Raw genomic sequence first — 19935 nt, forward strand, 5'->3', positions numbered from 1 at the left:
GTGCGTTCAGGAGCCCATAGCAAGAGGGATACGTTGGGAGCCAGAGTGCTTGCTCTTAAGTTTTGTATCTGCACTCCAAATCCGAATTGTCTGATGCAGCCGCTTAAATCATGTTGTGTACAATCTTCTCCAAAAAATGGAATAATGACAATATCACCTAGATTTTATAAGCTTTATAGGAAAAAAAATCCAAATGGATTCACCAAATGTTTGCCAACGATAATAGTGATGATACTAACAACATATATTACCATTTATTAAGTGCTTGCTCTGTTCCAGGTAACGTACTAAATACTTCACTTCTATGCAAATCAGTAATCATACGCCTACCAAAACCTGGCCCTTATTTGTTATACATTTTTATCACCTTTGCACCATATAGTCTATCTATCTACCCATCTACCTTCCCCAATAGACTCTTCTGCATTTGCCCAGTACTTTTTTTTTTTTTAAGATTTTATTTATTTATTCATGAGAGGCACAGAGAGAGAGGCAGAGACACAGGCAGAGAAGCAGGCTCCATGCAGGAAGCCTGATGTGGGATTTGATCCCAGGTCTCCAGGATCACACCTTGGGCTGAAGATGGCGCTAAACCGCTGGGCCACTGGGGCTGCCCTGCCCAGTACTTAATATTGGGCCTTCTAAGGACACCTGGGTGGCTCAGTGGTTGAGCATCTGCCTTTGGCTCAGGGTGCGATCCCGGGGTCCTGGGATTGAGTCCCACATCGGGCTCCCTGCATGGAGCCTGCTTCTCCCTCTGCCTGTATCTCTGCCTCTCTCGGTCTCTGATGAATAAATAAATAAAATCTTTATTTAGGCCTTACAATAAACTCAGGTTTTTTGGGATTTTGAATGAAAAACCAATGGAGTGAGAGTAACGATCCTTATGGTGCTTTAAACATTGTGCTATTTAGGCACATATTACATTGTATCTGTTTATGCATGTGCCTCCCCTAAGGAGAGACAAGCTTCATCATTCTCCTATACCCAGAAGTGAACCCACCATCAGGCATGTATTTAAGTGCTCAATAAATTTGGACAAATGAATGCACTTGTAGTTTGCACTAAAAGGTTTTTAAGATAAACTCCTAACATTAGTAAAAGGGGCCTCAGAATCCCCAGGATCGAAATTAACCAAAGAAGTGTGTAATAAAACCAAGAATGGTTTCATTTGGCCAAGGAAGAGAGGATGTCATAACTGAAGAGTCGTGATCTCCGCAAAGTTTGAGAAAAACAAAACAGAAAAATGAGGTTTTGATAGTGTCGTTCCACTCTGTGCAGAGAACAGGCTGGTTTTCTAATAAAAACAGACACCTCTTCAAGCTGGAGATGATTTCTTGTTATACCAACCTGATAGAAGGAAGGACCCTTATATCTATTGCAGAACCTTCTGATCTGTAATCTGGCTTCCTCAGATTTCCTCAGACCTGTAAACCTCCGCCCCCTCACCCTCCAGGGGAGTGTTCTAAACAAATAACTAATCTTGGTACAAGCTGCTAAAAACACCCTGACAGGAGTGCTTGGGTGGCTCAGTCGGTTGGAGCATCTGCCTTTGGCCCAGGGCATGGTCTCAGGGTCCTGGGATCAAGCCCCACACCGAGTTCCCTGGCTCAGCGGGGAGTCTGCTTCTCCCTCTCCCTCTGCTGCTTCCCCTGCTCATGCTCTCTCTCTGTCAAATAAATAAATAAAATCTTAAAAAAAAAAAAAAAAAGACTGAAAGACTTTTTTCTACAAAGTTTGACTCCCAGCTCCAACCATTGCTGAGTCTGAAACCTTGAGCAATTTACTTGGCTTCCATGAGCCTTAGCTTCACCATCTGTAAAATAAGAATGAATCTAACCTTCCAAGGTGGGCAGCCTGGGTGGCTCAGCGGTTTAGCGCCGCCTTCAGCTCAGGGCGTGATCTGGAGACCCGGGATCGAGTCCCACGTTGGGCTCCCTGCATGGAGCCTGCTTCTCCCTGTGCCTCTGCCTCTCTCTCTGTGTGTCTTTCATGATTAAATAAATAAAATCTTAAAAAAAAATAACCTTCCAAGGTTAGGAGCATTTAGAAAACAAAGTGGTGTGTCTAAAGCTCCTAATGCAGTGTCTAGAACCAAACACACTACCAACAATGCTCCTGTCCATCCCCACCTCTGTGCATCCTTCCCCTACCCACCCACCACCACCCACAGAGGCCCCTCTCATGGTTAATAGAGGCAGATGTTTACTCTGTATTCCTGCAGGTGTATGCAGGCCCACATGAGCACCTCAAAGTACTGTTTTCCTGTGGCCTCAGCGGCACAAGCCCTCCCATCCTTATTTGCGGATTCCTGACTTCTAGTAACTCCTCCAGCCGACTTTGGGGACAGTGTTCTTTTTACCCAACCAAGTCTGCGGGACAGGTTCCAGACCCTCCTTTACTCTTTTCCTCCTCATAGGGGCTAAGAGAGCATGAGGTCTATGTAGACCCCATGGAATCTAGTGCCCTCGCCCCAAGCAGAGACCATGGGAATCACAATGATGCCAAGGGCAGAGCTTGTCGTAGGTCAACAACCAGACTGGACTGTGGACGCCGTCAGGCCGTGTTTCCCTTTACCAAGTGTTAAAGGTTTGCTGCTTCCCATTTGCAGAAAAGGGTCTTAAATTAGATCTCAAGAGGAAATATTAGAAAAATGCAGGGGTTAAGGGACTGGATTTCCTATCGCAAAGCCATATGGGCTTGTCTTGTGTTGAATCTCCACTAAAAACTCTTAATTTGAGGCCCTGATCTTTCCATTCGTTCCACCTTCCAACCTCCCTTGGGTACTGGCTTGTTCTTACCGCACAAGCCTGAAGGAGGAGCCACTGAGCCCAAGCTCTGGGAAATCTGCAGTGTTAGGAGGTAAGGGGGTTTCTCATAGTTCCTGCCTGCCTTCCCTCCGCCAGGTGCCTCTCTTCCAGCTTCTTCACTTTCGTCCAACCCCAGGGCGACACCCTCTTCAGAGGAATTGACTATAAATGGTCATCAGGGGGAAGCGGCCAGAATGCCAAGAGCTATAAGCCCGACAGAGCTTGTGTATCAGCCTGACAGCTTCAATAGCCCAGAGTCTACATGGAATCCCAAACAGGCCTGGTTTCTTCCTTCCCAGCCACGGGCTGCCTGCCTGCCTCCCTGGCCTTGTTTCAACAAGAGACAGTAAGGCTGCGTTTGGACGGGAAGGCTGGTGACCTCCTCTTGGTGCAGGAGAGCAGGTCAGCAAGTCACTGCTCAGACTTGACCGTGAACTGTTTTCCCACTTTTAGGTCTTCCTGACCCCTAGACACCAGGGGCCCTAGAGGTTTTATCATCTCAGAAGTCTCCTGCCAAAGGTGAGATGGGTCCATGAGCAATGTTGATTGTTTGGGTCCGCAGATAGTGATCATTACAGCAAACATGACTGTATGCCAAGCATGGCTCTGGGTACTTGGGGGTACTGTGCACAGCGCTTGGCATGGCCCTTGGCACATAGGAGGTACTCAATAAGTGACAGTTACTATTATCAATGATCTCCGAGCTCTTACAGAGCATCCTATGAGGAGGTATCTGTTTTTCTTTCTTTCTCTTTTGGCTTTTGGCAACTGAGGAAACAGATCCTCAGAGAAGTTCAAAGACTTATTCAAGGTTTCATGGCCATCAAACCAGAAAGATGGAGTATGGAGGCAGCCTGGTTTGGTTGCAGAGATTATTCTGTGCCACTGGAACCCAGGACTACAGTCCCAGCGCTGATTAAGTTCCTGCCTCCTTCTGGCTTATAGCAGGAGTCGAAATCAAGGACCTCTAAGGATTCTTCCAGTATAATGAGCTGTGACTTGGAATTGCCAATGTCAGGGAGAGGGGGAGCTCCTCCCTGGCTGAGAAATCTGCCTCCTTCCCTGTCTAAGAGAAAGCCATTGCAGATGGGGGCCGATGATGAAGTTCCCTGCAAGGCAAATGAGGAGCTTGGGCCCTCTCATCAGGTCCTAGGTGAGCCAGCGTCTGGGTGAAGGACGCTTCAGAGAGCAGAATGTCTGTTCTTCAACTGATGGAGGACCCCCAGCTGCGAAGGTGGGCAAAGGAAGTGGGTTCCCAAAGAACCTGAGCTGAACATGCTCTCAGTGCTTGGAAATCTACCTCCATAAATTCTTTTTTTTTTTTAAAGATCTCATTTATTTATTCATGAGAGACACACAGAGAGAGGCAGAGACACAGGCAGAGGGAGAAGCAGGCTCCCCTTGGGGAGCCCGATGTGGGACTCGATCCCAGGACCCCAGGATCACTACCTGAGCCAAAGGCAGGTGCACAACCACTGAGCCACCCAGGCGCCCCATAATTCCTCTTTCCACTTCAGCCACTGCCCTCCTCACATCCCCTAAATGATACGTAGTTTTTCTTTTTCACAAGGAATCTGTAGAGCAAGGGCCATATATCTCGGCCAGGGCAGTGCTGTGGCATCGCACCCCAAAGCTGAGTCCAGGGCACTCCAGCTTTAGCCAGAAACATCAAAGCACAGCCACCCACACTAGGCTCTCCCCATATGCATCAGGATTCAAATGGCTTCGTTTTGTGGCTCTTCTCTGAAAGTCCTTTCCCTTCAGTCTTGGAGACAACTGTGGTTGTGCGTTGGTCCCATTGGAGAGGGCTGCTGTTGGGAGTCTGAGGACCCCTGGGGCTGCCTTCTTCCCTGCTGTTTCAGTTGTGCTGTGGTGCCTCTGCGAGAGGGAGAGGGCAGCCTGTCAGCTGTCCCTGCCCGACAGTCCCTGTACCCTTCCTAACTCCACCCTTCCCCCCCAATCCACCTCCTCCCAGAAGCCCTCTGAGATTGGATCCCACAGCACTGCCTACTGGTCCCCTCTGTGGAAATTACAAGGTTCGTATGCTACTAATTATGTTCTCATTTATCTTTCTCTGAGGTTGGTGATGTCTCAGTTTTCGACCTTTTTTTTCCTTCTCTATTTTGTGTATCCCATTAGATAAGGAGCCCTTTAGGAACAAAAAGCCCTGAGTCTCCTCACTTCCCTCAAGTCCTGGGTTTTGTGGCATCCAATCTGGGCTATGCTGCATTCACGCGGCGGGTCCACTCTGCCCTGGAGTCTCCAGGATCGGGGCATATGAGAGGGTGATGGGGAAATCCCTGGTCTTCAGAGACCTTGGCCCTACATAAGGAGGGGAGGGGTGGAACAGAGCTGGTCCCCCAAAGGACCAAGTGTCTATTTTCGCACCCTGCAAATGAGTTGGCGGGCCCCTGCTGGGGAAGGGCTGCACGGCCCTGGGCTCCTGGGAGGCAGCTGGGCTCAGAAGGTCCAGGAGGAGGTGCAAAGAGGGAGAGAGTCTGCTTTGGCTGTGACGGCCTCCGGGACTCCCAGGGGAATCCACAGGCCTCATATATATTTATGTGAACTTCAGATGCTAATGAGTGCTGTGGAGCCAAGGGCCCTGCTGGGCTTTGGGAGCAATTGGCTCTACTCTTAACACAGTCTTCTTTGTCTGCAGGGCTTTAGGTTCAAATTGCAGATCTGGGTTTGGAAGTGCAGCTGACATGGAAAGCTGCCCAGGCCTATAGCGGAATCACAGTGGGCTCTGGAAGAAAGCAGAGCTCCAGACCCTGTTTCCTTGGACAATACACTGAAACCCAGGTGTGGCTGAGGTCACCTTGTCTACCTTCCAGGCTCCAAGAAGGGCAGTGCCCAATTCTTCTTAGACAGGGAGGTTCTTACCCTATTCTGAAGGCATCACCTCCCCCTTCTCCCCCCAGTCCCCAATCACTCACCTCTTTCAGTAATAACAACCTGTGGAAGTTCCTCCTTTTGCCTACCTGAAATCTGTTTTGCTGCAGGAAAGCCTGCCTTTTTTTTTTTTTTTTTTTTTGCTGTTTCTAGAAAGGAAGGTCAGTCCACAGCCATCTTGTAGACTACCTACTTGGCCATGGGGATGCCCCACTGCCTCCTGTGGTCCAGCTACCCACCAGTTTCTTTATCTATTCATCCCTGAGCACCTACTCTGTGCCAGGCACCAAGCATACCAAGACGAACTCCAGACAGGTCTTATGTGGGGAGAGAGGCAGGAGGAGGGAGCAAGAAACAGAAAGATACATTTATTACAAGTGATACTGGCTAAAATAGAGCTATGGACAAAGTCTTGGGGAGCAGAGCCAACAGCAACAAGCTCACCTCTGAGCTTGGCCATGGAGGCCAACTAAGACATTCCTCAGGATGAAAAAGGAAGACAGAGGGTGTTCTAGGCAGAGGGAAGACTGTGTAGGTAGACCAGAAGGTCTGCAAGGGTCCGCCCCATGGGCAACAGCAAACCATGCAAAGGAGTGTGAGCTCTGTCTTCCAGTCTAGGAGCAACAGGCAGCTGGAGCCCGTGTTAAGCCAAGGGTATTAACCCTGGTCAGCTCAGAGTCACAGAAGGGAGCCCTGGAGACAGGACAGGCTGGGTTGGGAAGGGAGTGTGGAGCCAGAGGGGGAAGAGCAGTGGGGAGTCTGCTGTGCTTATCCAGGCAAATGAGAAAGCCATTTAAGGAGGAGTGGTGCTGAGATATTTAAGCCATTTTTAAAGGAATGTTTAAATAATAAAACTTATACCACTTTTTGTACCAAACCTGGCAAACAAGGACAAAAATAAGAAAAGAACTGTCCCCGGTAAAATTTCCTTCCAGTCTTTTTTCTGTGCATTTACAGACACACAAAGTGGTGGTTTCGTTACTTTCATTTGCTCAGCGTGGTATCACAGGCATCATCCAAGTCATGGTAATTCCTTGTTATGTTTTGCTTATAGCATCATATTCAACAGTACAGATTCACGAAGCGTAAGTCACTTAGCCATTTTCCTATTTGAGGACATTTAGTTTGTGCCTGTATTTCTGTAGCAGTAAACATTCTTGTACAACTTTGCACACTCTGATTATCTCTTTACTGTAGGTCCCCAATGATGGCATTATTGGGCCAAGGATGTGAGTGTTTTTGATTCCTGAAGCAGACTTCTAAACTGTTCTTTGTTGGTTTTTTGGGAATTTTTTTGTTGTTTTGTTTTTTTTGGGGGGGTGATGAGAGAGAGGGGGAGACAGTGCATGTGAGCAGAGAGGGAGGTGATGACGTGCAGAGGGAGAGGGAGAGACAGAACCTGGAGCAGACTCAAGGCTTGGAGCAGAGCCTCACATGGGCTTGAACCCTGAGATCATGACCCGAGCCAAAATCAAGAGTCTGACACTTAACCAACTGAGCCACCCAGACACCCCTGTAAACTGTTCTTTAAAATGGTTTGTGCTGGGGCCCCCGGGTGGCTCAGTGGTTGAGCATCTGCCTTTGGCTCAGGTCGTGATCCTGGGGTACAGGGATTAAGTCTCGCATCGGTCTCCCCGCAGGAGCCTGCTTCTCCCTCTGCCTGTGTCTCTGCCTCTCTCTCTGTGTCTCTCATGAATAAATAAATAAAATCTTTTAAAAAATAACACAAAATAAAATGGTTTGTGCTGATCGCATCTCACTAATCGAGGATAAGCCTTCTCAGAGGGACAATCTGAAAGGGCCACAGTCTTCCTTTTCTTTGTTTGATGACACCTTTCCAGGGTGCAGGACGTATCATTCCACCCTTGGGACAGACCAGGAGCCTCTCTCTCTTTAGCATTTCCTCACAGCCAACACTCCCTTTTCCCGGATCCCCCAGAATAATGATCAGTAAGAATGGATATGGTTTGCCTGAATCTCTTAGAAGGAACTCATTTCTCAGATAGGACAGCAGGTCCAGGATTATTCCAAAGTGAGCCACATGTCACTAATGCTCGGAAGATCATGCCACTAATGCTGGCATGAGTCAGAGCATAAGCAATTGTTCCTGATCCGGGACCGCTTTTCCTATGGCTGAAGCCACCGCACAGCCTGGATTTCTGAAGGAGACTCCCTGGTTCTGTCCTGCTATTGCTACAATCTTTTTATGCTAGTCAGACCCCAAACTTCCTTATGTTTGTAAAGCAGTCTTACATGAATATATTCATGGACACATGCAGATGTGAGCTGACACGTCTCTTTGTGTGTGCCAGATGGAAGTCTGTGCCTAATAACCACAAGGGAATGATTGCACAGACCCTGGCTCATTACAAACATTTTAATGTATATGATCTCATCTCAAGAGTTGGTGTGGTTAGGGAAAAGAGCACAAGCTTTGCAACAAGATATATTCAGGGTTGTGATTCTGGCCAAGTTTCTCCGTCTCTAAGAGCCCTGCCTTCCTCCTTTTGTGAAATGGGAATTGTATCCTCATTTTGCAGTGGTAAGTGACATACCCGGTAGAAAAATGGAGCTCTCAAAGGCTCCCCAACTCCCCATCAATTTTTTTTTAAAATTCCAGCTCTCAAAAAAAAAAAAAAATCCAGCTCTCTGAATCTAAACTTCCGTGACCCTTAAGCTTTCTACCTGATGTAGAGGCCAGGACTTATCTCCAGAGTAACTCTTTCTACACGTCCTTTGATGCTTTTCTTATACAACATGCTTCCCCGTATTGGCCTCCAAATCCAGTTCTTTGGGAATAGGGAAGGAGTTTAAAAATTTTTTTCCACATGTACTAGGAACTCCCAACCATGACCTTCTTTCCTATTCAGGGAGACCTGCTGGTTCAGACAAAGGGGCAACATGAACAAAGATCACTTGGACTTAAATCACATTCTATCCTGAATCTGGCACCTCTTCCACCTGGATACGAAAGTGCTATCTCCTGAAATGAACTATTTCTCATCTGGGCCTGACATTGGGTCTCCTTGAGCTGATTTATTAAGCTTCGGAAAAATAAATAACAGAGTCGCCCACTTGCTTCCTTCTTTTGAAGATGTGTTTGGTCTCTGGGGAGACTTTGTAGTAGATGACCTCGCAGGCCTGTCCATTTTCTGCGGAAGGCCCTTCTGTCTAGAGGGAGCATCCTAACATGGTTTATATTCTCTATTTCAGGCCCCGTGGATTTCCTTTAATCTAGAAATTAGGAAACACTTAGGGTTGGTTTTTGTCGTTGTTGTTGTTTTAATGGTTGTATAGGGTTATTTAATTCATACCCTATTACTCAATCCAGCATTCTTTCCCCTGGCCTAAACCATCTGGTTTGTGTTCATTGTGAAACATGATAGTGGGATATTAAGCTTTTGAAAGTTCAGGCAGGAAAAGGGACGGGAGAAGGGGGAGGCTCTATCTTGCAAAAGTGGTAGCATTTCCTCCATCTTTCATGACCCACAAATGTAGTTGGAAGCACTTTAGCTGTGGCTGGATTGTGATTTACTTGGGCCACTGCATTTGTCGATAAAGACTGCCAGCTTGTGAGTCTCAGCTGCAAGGGGAACCAGACCTCAAAGGATCCCACATATCAAAGAAACTTCAGGGGAAGATGTTTATCATCTGAATCCTGCAAAAAGAGCTGCTCTGAAGGATCACAGCCTGAACTCTGCATCAGGTGCAAACTTTAAAGTTTGTAGAAGTTTTGACTCCTACGGCTGTGAGTTGCCTCATGAAGTTTTCTCATCTGGTGATTTTGTTTTTTCTTTCCTTTTTTAAAAAAATCTATTTATTTAAAAAAAAATCTATTTAAGTAATCTTTATTCCCAATGTGGGGCTTGAACCCACAACCCCAAGATCAAGAACCACATACTCCTCTCACTGAGTCAGCCAAGCACCCCTCATCTGGTGATTTCCTAAATCTAGGATATAAGCAATTACCACTGACCCATGATGAAATTTTCATAGCTTCATGGGGAAGACAAAACATAAATGATGCAATATGTATGGTGTAAAACAAAATAATAAACAAAATAATAGTCAAGTACTTGGAATGGCACCCAGCATATAGTTAGCACTCAGTCCATTAGTTGTTGTAGACGGAGTTGTTCTTGTATGGTTGTCATTTTGTCCTTTTGTTATTACTGTTGTTGAAATGCCACTGCTTTTTAGGAGCAATTTTAACTGCATGATAGTAGTTTATATTTTTATTTAATTATTTGTAGTCAGCCATATTTGAAAAGTGTCCCCCAATTTCATGCCCAAATTTATTATGTTCCCTAAAATCGAAAAGTCTGAGAAACAAAATCTAATTTTTTCTAATATGTAAATGAATTCCTTTTTGAGTGACTTAAAGGCAATTTAACCACCTTTCCACTTCTGTCTACGAGGCATGGAGATCTGTGGATAAGGAATTAGACTGGTGGCCCATGAGCACCACAGCTCTGTAGACTTCTTTCCAAGGTCCAGACTGAGCAACTGAGACCCCAGTTGCTGAGACCCACACCCTGTTGCTCAGAACAGTAGTTCTCTCTCCCCTTCTATCTGTTCTGATTGCTCATTTGCACCTGCTGGAACCACTGGAGGCAGGAGCTCTGTTTCCCTTGAGAGGTTGCCTGATTTCCCACTGTGAGCCAAGCTCGTCAAGCCAAGCCTCGCCTTCGCTTAGCATTAACAGTGTATGTAAAGAAGACAGAGCATGTATCTTCTTGGCTCTATTTATATCACACGAGTGAGAATCACCATTTTGGGTGTAATACTTCACATGTGACGTCTAGTGTGAGAGACACCAGGGTAATGTACATTCAGTTCTGAGTCCTAACCATTGCAGAGCAATACAGCTGTTCCCAGAGGCTTAGGACAGGTGAGTCATTCATGCATTCATTTGTTCAGCAAGTATGGTTGCGTACCAGGAGTTCGACACAGCAGGGGATGCAAAGAGGGATCAAACCAGGATCATACCTTCTGAGAGCTTACAGCTCAACACACAGAGAACTTACAGCTCAACAGCACAACAAAGAAGATGTGCGTGCGTGCGTGTGAACAATTGTATTTCAATGGGTAGAAGGTGCTTGTTGACAAAATGGAAAGTTTATGGCAGTTTAGCGTGGACAGATTATTTCAACTGGGGGGAATAAGGATGATCTTAGGGTAAAGACAGTATTCAAGCCATTTCAGCCGTCCTACAGCAAGGGGTCCTGAACCCTTCCCTGGAAATCCTCACTCCTTTGGGATGTTTTGCTCCCTTTGATGCAGTGTGTATTGGGGGTGAGGGTTCAGGAGGCAGAGATAAGGGCTGGGAAGATGGGAAGTGGACAATGACCCTGCAGCTTCTGTCTTCTGAGTCTCCTCTTAGAGGTTCTGGTGGATCATTTCATTCTTGCTGGATTGAGAACTCTGAAATTTGGGGCCTGAGCCACAAGACCAATCCCACTGGGTTCCATTTTACTGAATTTTTCAGCCCCAAGAACTTGAAGGTTAATTTTTGCTTGAACCCAAATGGAAGGTCCATGGGAAGCCAGAGATGTCAAACAGGGCTGGAAATGTGGGCTCTGGATCAAAAGACATCAGAAAACCACAAGGTAGCATTAACAGCTAGGAGGCTGAAAGGTCCTACCCCATCTGGACCATTTGGGTCTACACCTTCGCCAAGGCTTCCTAGGACAAGAGATGGGTTTTCATCTGTTCCCACCACCTGAACCCCCGCCCCCAATACACACTGTTTCCAAGGGAGCAAAACACCCCCCAAAATAGTAAAGATATCCAGGGAAGGGCTCTGAATGCAGAGACAGAGGCTCGCTCTCAGATGGCTGAAATGGGTTTCATCTACTCTCCCCTGACCCCACTACCCGCCATGAAGATCATAACTTATTACAAAAATTCATTACTAGGGCTGCCATTCTTTTGGATTTATGACATGTATTTTAAAATATCTTGGGATGACTGGGAGGCTCAGTGGTTGAGTATCTGCCTTCAGCTCACAGGATCCAGAATCAAGTCTTGCATTGGGCTCCCTGCAGAAAGCCTCTGCCTGTGTCTCTGCCTCTCTCTGTGTGTCTCTCATGAATAAATAAATCTTTAAAAGATATCTTGATTATGGTTATGGTTTCATGGGCATATACATATGCCAAAACATAATAAACTGTATACTTTAGGGCATCTGGGTGGCTCAGTGGTTGAACATCTGCCTTCAGCTCAGGTGGTGATCCCAGGGTCCTGGGATTGAGTCCCGCATTGGGCTCCTTGCTTAGCAGAGTCTGCTTCTCCCTCTGCCTATGTCTCTGCCTCTCTCTCTATGTCTCTCATGAATATATAAAATAAAATCTTAAAAAAAATAAACTGCATACTTTATGAGCAATTTATTATGTCTGGTATATCTCAATAATTGAGGCTGGTTTTTTTCTAAGTACTTAGGATTGATGTCATATAACCTCCCCAGAGGAGCACCTGGATAGCTAGGTCAGTTGAGCATCTGACTCTTGATTTTAGCTCAGGTCATGATCTCAGGGTCATGGGATCGAGCCCTGCATTCAGCTTTGCATCAACACTCAATGTAGTCTGCTTGAGAGTTTCTCTCTCCCTCTCCCTCAGCCCTCTCCCTTGCTCACTCTCTAATAAATAAATAAATAAAATCTTGAAAAAAAATAAAAAATCCCTCCCCAGAGCAATGCCTTCAATACCTCCAGACCCCACTCTCCTGCACAGATCAGGTTCCCTGCTGAAGGGCCCTGTTTAGCTAAGTTAGTCTATAGGGGAGGCCAAGCGTGCCAACACAATACAGACAGTTACGATGGGAGAACAGCCAAATTCATGTCATTTCCCATTCAGATTCCCGGTGTCCTCATTCCAGCCCTTTACCCCCGCCTTCTCCATCATTTTCACAGTCTAGGAGACCCAGGCTCAAATCCTAGCTTGCTGTCACTTACTAATTGAGTGACATTGAAAAAAATTACTTCTCTGGGTTCCGGCATCTCGTACATCTATAAAACGGAGATAGCTTAGGGCTCTGATTAATTCAGTCTACATGTTGGGTACCTGGCACATGTCATGACTTCAGTTAAGGATGGTTGGTCCTACTATTATGATAACTAGAGAGAACAGTTCAAGGAAACTGGAGGGCTTGTTTCAGAAAGAACAGACCAGGAGGGGAGACATACGTGAAAAGATTTCTATCAGCTATTAACAGGACTTTGGGGGTAGGAGGAGGATGTATGGCTCCAATGTGCTAGAAAGGACATTGTCTCTGCAACTTACTGGCTGTGCACTGGGATCAGTCACTTAAACTCCTCCCTCCAAGCACAGTTTCCATATTTGTAAAGTAGAAATTGATACTACGCACTTCAGGGTGTGGTTGTAAGTAGTGCATCAGGTGACACGTATATGAAAATGTCTAGCACTGGGGCACCTGGGTGGTTAAGTGTCTGCCTTCAGCTTGGGTTATGATCCCAGGGTGCTGGGATTGAGCCCCTGCGTCAGGCTCCCTGCTCAGCAGAGTCTGCTTCTCCCTCTGCTCCTCATGCTACTTGTGTGATTGCTCTCTCTTGCTCCCTCTCAAAAAAATGAATAAAATCTTTAAAAAAAAAACAAAAACAAAAGAAAATGTCTAGCACAGTGCCCATCACTGGTAAATGCTTTTAAAACATCACTTTATAAAGTGGAGGCCCCTTCGCTTGCAAGGCGATTGTGGCGGTTACTAATCTTTGCAGCCTTGGTTGGGGGCAGTTTCCAGGAAGGCTGACTCCAGCTCAGAGTAGAAAGTCCTTCCCAATGGTAAGAGGTCTCTCAGATTGGAAGCATTTGTAAGTATTGAGCTTCCTGTTGTTCGCTCCAATGAAGGACAGATGATCATCTTCCAGAAGGGGATTTCTGCTGGGTGGAGGGTGGAACAGACAGATGTCAACGTTTTCAACAAGTTTTCATTTAATCTTATGTGTCAGGAAGAAAGGAACAGGCAAGGGTGGGGATGGGTGGAGGCTGCACGAATGAGCTGATGCTCCTTCTAAAAGCTGCTATCATGCCAAACCCTTTGGCATCCTGAGGGAATGTGGTAAATCTGAGGAAAGGGCACTATTTTTGCCCTGTGAAGCAGAGGGAGTGGTAGGGGGTGTGCTGGAGATCACACATCAAGGCCGTGTTAGGAGGAAGTTTAGAAGTTCTGAGGGAACCATTCTTGTCTCTCGAAGGAAGAACTGTCATGGCCTGTCATGGGAAGGCCAGTGGCAACCAACCTGGCCATGACCCGCTGGGCCAGAGGCCAGGATCATGCACCCACCCACCCCGCCTTTGCAGTCTCTAATTCGGGTGGCCACATGCCTGCAAACAGTCTTTGAAGACGTGTACACGCTTCCAGATGCCTGGGGCTGGTGAGCTGCCAGAAGGGCCTGGGGCTAGCAGTGGGGACACTGGGCTGGAGTCCCAGCTCGGCCATTAACTATCCATAGGGTCTAATGAAACCCACCTAACCTCTGCAAGCCTGGTTCTCTCCCTCTATCTCTCCCTTCCTTCCTGAGCAGCATTTTTCCCGGACCAGCGGCGCTGGCTGGGAACTTGGAAACAGGATCTGAGTCCACCACTCTCCCCAACCCTGCCCCGCCACCAGATCAACGAAATCAGAGTTGGATTTTAATAAGATCCCCAAGTGGTTCATAAGCACCTGGAAGTCTGAGAAACACTGGTTTAGCGGCTTTGAATAGTACTTAATTTATGGCACCAGCCTGACAGTCAGACTGCCTAGGGCCAAATCCTAACCTCATGGCCTGCTAGCTCTGCAGCCTTCGCCAAGAGCTTGACCTCTGTAGCGTCCCATGTTCTCCTCTGTAAGATGGGGCCCCCATAGACCCCCATTGTCAGTAGAGTGACGATAATGTATACGATGATCTCTGCACACAACAGGAGCTCCTCAATGACTTCTGGCACTTATAAACTTTCTCTGTCGCCAGGCAGGTCCTACAGGAAAGGGCACACATGTTTGTTCATCGCAGCTGTACTGAGCATCTAGCTCTGTTCTTAGGGCTGAGGATACAGAAGTCAAGGACACAGGCAAAGCCCAGACTCTGGTAGAAATGAACAGTCAAGTGCATGAACGGAGGTAAAAAGAATCTTTCAGACTGTGATAAATGTGATAAATGTGAGGGAGAAAATATAACAGGGTAACGTGAGAGCCGGCAGGGAGAGCTCTGGTTGGACCAGGGATGCGGGTGGGGCTCAGGAAACACTTCACTGAGGCATATTTGCCCTGAAACCTGGAAGGCAAGGAGCCGGCCTTGCAATAATCAGGGGAAAGAGCATCCCTGGGGAGGGGAGTACAAATGCAAAGAGCTTGAGCCTGCAGCAACTTTGGGGACAGAGGCCCGGGCAGGGTCAGGCTGTGTGGGGTCCATTCTAGGGCAAGGGAAAGCAGCAGGGGCCTAGCCAGAGCAGCAGGAGGGAGCCTGGGGGCTCCCGGGCTGAGGGGCACAGGTGAGAACAACACCAATCACTTGGGGCTGCAGCCTCCCACAGAGGAATGCACAGAGCCCTCCATCTGCAGAGCTGGAAGGACCCAGAAACTCTCCATTAACATCACCCCACCCACTCCCCTTGCAGGGAGAAAACCGAGGCCCAGAGAGTGGGTGGGTTGCTCAAGGTCACTTCTCAACACCACCTGAGGAAGGCCCCCAAATTGGCCTGCAAGCCAAGAATGTGTGTTCTCTCCAGAGTCAGAGAGAACCGCTATTTCATGTCGGTCTCTGCCCCCCATGGCGTGTCCTTCCCCCCGCACCCCGCCCTCCTCTGCCCCAGTCTATCTGTCCAGCCTCCTGCCATCCCCGGCCCCAGAGGCAGCGCCTTCAAGCCACTGTGTATTCAACTCACATTGGGCACATTTCTGCTCCACTGTGGGCAGAAGACCTCGCACCTTAATGACTATCCTTTTCCAAAACTCCCATTCACTTCCGGTCTGCACCAAACATTTACATTATGGCATTTGATTACATCGTGACCCATATCTTTCACCAATTTCCTTTCTCTGGCAGTCTGGTTCCCACCCCCACAAGACTTTGATGAGAGGGGTCTTGGGTCATGTTCAGGTCCACCTCCACCCACAAAACCAAGCACACAAGGCTTGCTCCATAATGGAAATCTGTATTCTCTTATTTTTTTTTTAAGGTTTTATTTATTTGTTCATGAGAGAGGCAGAGACACAGGCAGAGGGAGAAGCAGGCTCCATGCGGGGAGCCCAATGAGGGACTTGATCCCAGAACCCCGGGATCACAACCTCAGCCGAAGGCAGATGCTCAATCACTGAGCCACCCAGGGGCCCTGTATCCTCTCTAAAATCCACCCACAACCAAGCCCTTCTGAAATCCCAGGGAAAACAATACATACAGAAGAAACGGTTCCGAACCCAATCAACCTAGGTCAGAGACATCTCTCCCTATTATAAGAGAAGTGATGGTTTGTTTTCTTGGTGTCAGGGTGGGATTAATATCACAGCCAGAAATCAGCTTTGGCTGAAACAGCTCTAACTGAACGGATGAACACATTCATCTCCAGGCCCGCCTGTCACTCTGTCCCTGGGGCTGCTCTTATTTCTGAGTCTCTATTGGGCGTGTGGCTTGGAATAGAGAGAAAGTTGACAAATGTGGGTTATGCTTCTTGGAGTCTGAGGCCACTCTGGCAGCCCAGAAAGACGAACATCTTTCCCTACCTGGTGCCTGGGATTTTAACGTCGGCCAGTCAGGTTCGAGAGCACAAAGGTCTCAGAAGATACCAGGCCACCACCATCACGAAAAGGACTTGAACCATGGCTTTGATTCAAGCTTCCTTTGAGAAAAGCCAAGGTCTAGGGAAGCTGTTGAGACGGATGCGCAGCTGGCCACCACCTCCTCTCCTGGAGTGAACAGATTCAATCACTTCTCGTTTGCGAAGCTGGATTCAGCTCTGGAGACGAGGAGCCAGATACCAAACAGGAAAACAAACACACGGGCTCAGAATTCTGCTTTTACAGCGTCCTTATTCCTTCAGGAAATAACTCCCCGGAGTCTGCTATTTGCCACATGTGGCTCTGTTATGTGCCGTGGCCCTGTGCTTTTTTTTTTTAATTATATTTATTTATGAGAGACACAGAGAGAGAGGCAGAGACACAGGCAGAGAGAGAAGCAGGCTCCATGCAGGGAGCCCGATGTGGGACTCGATCCCGGGTCTCCAGGATCACACCCTAGACCAAAGTTGGCACTAAACTGCTGAGCCACCCAGGCTGCCCGGCCCTGTTCTTTTATTTCAGGTGTCTGAGTCACCCGCCCCAGGAGCAGAGCCTGCTGCTGCCCATGCATGCGCTCTGCTAAATGTGCTGCCTTCCTCCTGACAGTGCCAGCCTCTCCCCAATCAGAGGGAGGACAAGTCCAGGAAAGTTCAGAGCCTGTGTAAGAACATCAGCATCTCAGACAGAAGAGCTTAGGCCAAGTCCAGCCTTTCACCACAAGTGGGTCACACGTAGGACTCCTGACTCCTTCCTTCCTCGGCCTATACACCTGTCTGTGTGTCAACACACATCACCCGAGATTACGGCCAAGCTTTTCCCAGGGCAGGTAACTCAGGTGTGAATCTTCCATTTCACCAACCCCTGTCAAAGGCGCCTTAGGTCCTGCTCTACAGTGTCTTATTTTTTTGTTTTAAGATTTTATTTATTCATGAGAGAGAGAGAGAGAGAGAGAGAGAGAGAGAGATAGGCAGAGGGAGAGAGAGAGAAGCAGGCTCCAAGCAGGGAGCCTGATGTGGGACTCGATCCCGGGTCCCTGGCCAAAGGCAGGCGCCAAACCGCTGAGCCACCCAGGCGTCCCTCTACAGTGTCTTAGACGTTTCTAATGTTCTGTGGGGATCTTGGACAGGTTTTACAGAGTCCGGTTCAGTGGGTCTGGGGTGGGGCCTGAGACGCTGCCTAACCAGCCCCCTGAGAGAACACTGCTGCTAGTCCGAGCACCAGACTCTGAGTAGTGAGATGGCTGACCAGTAGACCGGCTTTCTCAGAACCTTCCTGTACTCTGAGTCCTGAGAAACCCCTCAGTCCTGGACAAATCAGGATGGTCGGTCACCATACATATTAAATCGTAAACCTTCCCAGAGTAGAAGCCATATCTGGCAACGATGTTCCACTCGGTGAGCTTTGGTGGCTAGCGGACAACCAAGGACAGGGCGGGAGCAGTGAAGAGGACCGCTGAGTGCTGCGGGATGCTGGAGCTCCCAGGCCTGCGGAGGAGTGGGACGGGCAATGATTCGGGGGCCAGGAGAATTGGTTTCTTGTTCTGGTTCTGCTACTAACTAGGGAAAACTTCTTAACATCTGATCCTTTTCTATAAAACGGAGGCTGACACTATCTGCCTCATGACGCTGTCATGGAGAGCTAACATGTGAAAGCACTAAGCCTGGAAATAAAATAAAATTAAGTTACAACAAAACAGAACAAATGAAATAAAAATATCTTTAAAATCCCACCAGTGCTTTCTGTGATCATTAACTGACTTGTGTTTCTTCTGCTCGCCATGCCTCAGTGATAGATACCATGCTGGCTAGTGGCACGTGGGGTAAATCCACCAAGATAGAGGAGAAAGGAAAGAAAAGGAGAACTTTCAACTCTATGTGCCCCAGAAAGAGCCACTGACCCCCAGAGGGCCTAGAAAGGGCCAGGAAATGAGCCGGTCAGCATGGCTGGGTTGGCTTTCTCCGCTAATGAAGCTAAAAGTTCAGATTATGCTGGAAGGAAAAGCCACGTGTTCCCCAAATTATTACAGTACATGGAAAATAAATCACCAAAGTGTAGAAGGCCCGAATGACTACAGGCTCCCCACCACGAGATGTAAAGCAGAGGGTTTTCAGGGGGTCTTGCCACCTCCCACCTGTGGACCTGCTCACCATCCCCTTAGAGAGAGGGTGTAGGCTCTCCAGGGAGCAGCTCAGTGTGGTCGTGGTCGGCCTCCCAGGGGGTAGGACTTCGAGGCACGCTGGACAGGCCACTCTACTTGCAAACACTTCCACCATCTTCTGTTCCCTGCCCACGATGACCACTTCCTTGTTGGGGTGTTTTTTAGTCTGTGTGCTGCCAAAGCGAGCACTCGCTGGGGTCTTTTTGATGATAAAGAATCCTCATTACAGATACCCTAGGAGGGGCACCTGGTTGGCTCAGGGGTTGAGCATCGGCCTTCCTCTCAGGTCATGATCCTAGGGTCCTGGGATCGAGTCCCACATCGGGCTCCCCGAAGGGAGCCTGCCTCTCCCTCTGCCTCTGTCTCTCTTGGTGTCTCTCATGAATAAATAAATAAAATCCTTAAAAAAAAAAAAGGTACTCTGGGAAAAGGTCACATCTTTACTTTACTTTTATAAGCTTCATTTTACATTCATTAACTTTTTCATTCCTAAGTTTGTTCACTCATTCACCTGTTTTTCCAAGTACCTACTGAGTGCCAGCCCCTGGGCTTGGTATCACAGACAGTACGATATGATCCCCTGCTCGCAGTCCCATGGAACCGACAGAGAACCCCAGACCATTGCATGATGTGGCCTAGCTATTGCAACAGGAGCAACAAGGTGCCATGGGATTCAGAGGGCGGGCTGTGCTCTCTGCCTGGGACCATCAGGGGAGCCTTTGCGGATGACACGATGGTGCAGCCTGTGGTCTTAAAAGGTAGGCGGGTGCCGATAGGGGGGCAAAGCATCCCCCTTTCAGGGAGGCTTCTTTGCAGAGAGTGTGGGTGTGAATGTGGGCACGTGGGATGCAGGACAGAAAGGGAAAGTCCACACCAAAGATGAGCTTTACAGAGTGCACACTTGTGTCGTCTCTTTCTCTGTCTCTCTCTTTCTCTCTCTCTCTCTGTCTCTCTGTCTTTGCCCATCTCTGCTTCTCTGTGTCCTTTTTGTCTTTCTATGTCTCTGCCTGGCTCTGTTCATCTCTCTTTCTCCTTCTGTCCTTCTCTCTGCATCTATCTCTGTGTTTCTCTTTCTGGCTCTCCCTCTGTCTCATCTCTCTATAACTGTCTCTCTCTCTCTGTGTGCCTCTCGGTCATTCCATGCCAGATCTGAGAGCAGGACACACCAGGCCCAAAATGAGAGAGAAAGAGCAAGGGGAAGGTCAGGCTAAGGTGGCAGGCATGGGAGGGACTATTGCTGGATTGCTCAGGGCCTGGGAAGCTGCAGGACTCCAGGCACAGGGAGTGAGAGGCAGTGGAGCAGAGAG

The 19935-nt window shown here is 48.0% G+C and overlaps 1 protein-coding gene across 1 annotated transcript in view; it reads right to left on the bottom strand.

Moving 5' to 3' along the window:
* Window positions 1-19935, bottom strand: part of CLMP (CXADR like membrane protein) — a 98274-nt gene that overhangs the window by 68054 nt on the left and 10285 nt on the right.

Source organism: Nyctereutes procyonoides, unplaced genomic scaffold, assembly GCF_905146905.1.
Source record: "Nyctereutes procyonoides isolate TBG_1078 unplaced genomic scaffold, NYPRO_anot_genome, whole genome shotgun sequence".
Taxonomy (NCBI): Eukaryota; Metazoa; Chordata; class Mammalia; order Carnivora; family Canidae; genus Nyctereutes; species Nyctereutes procyonoides.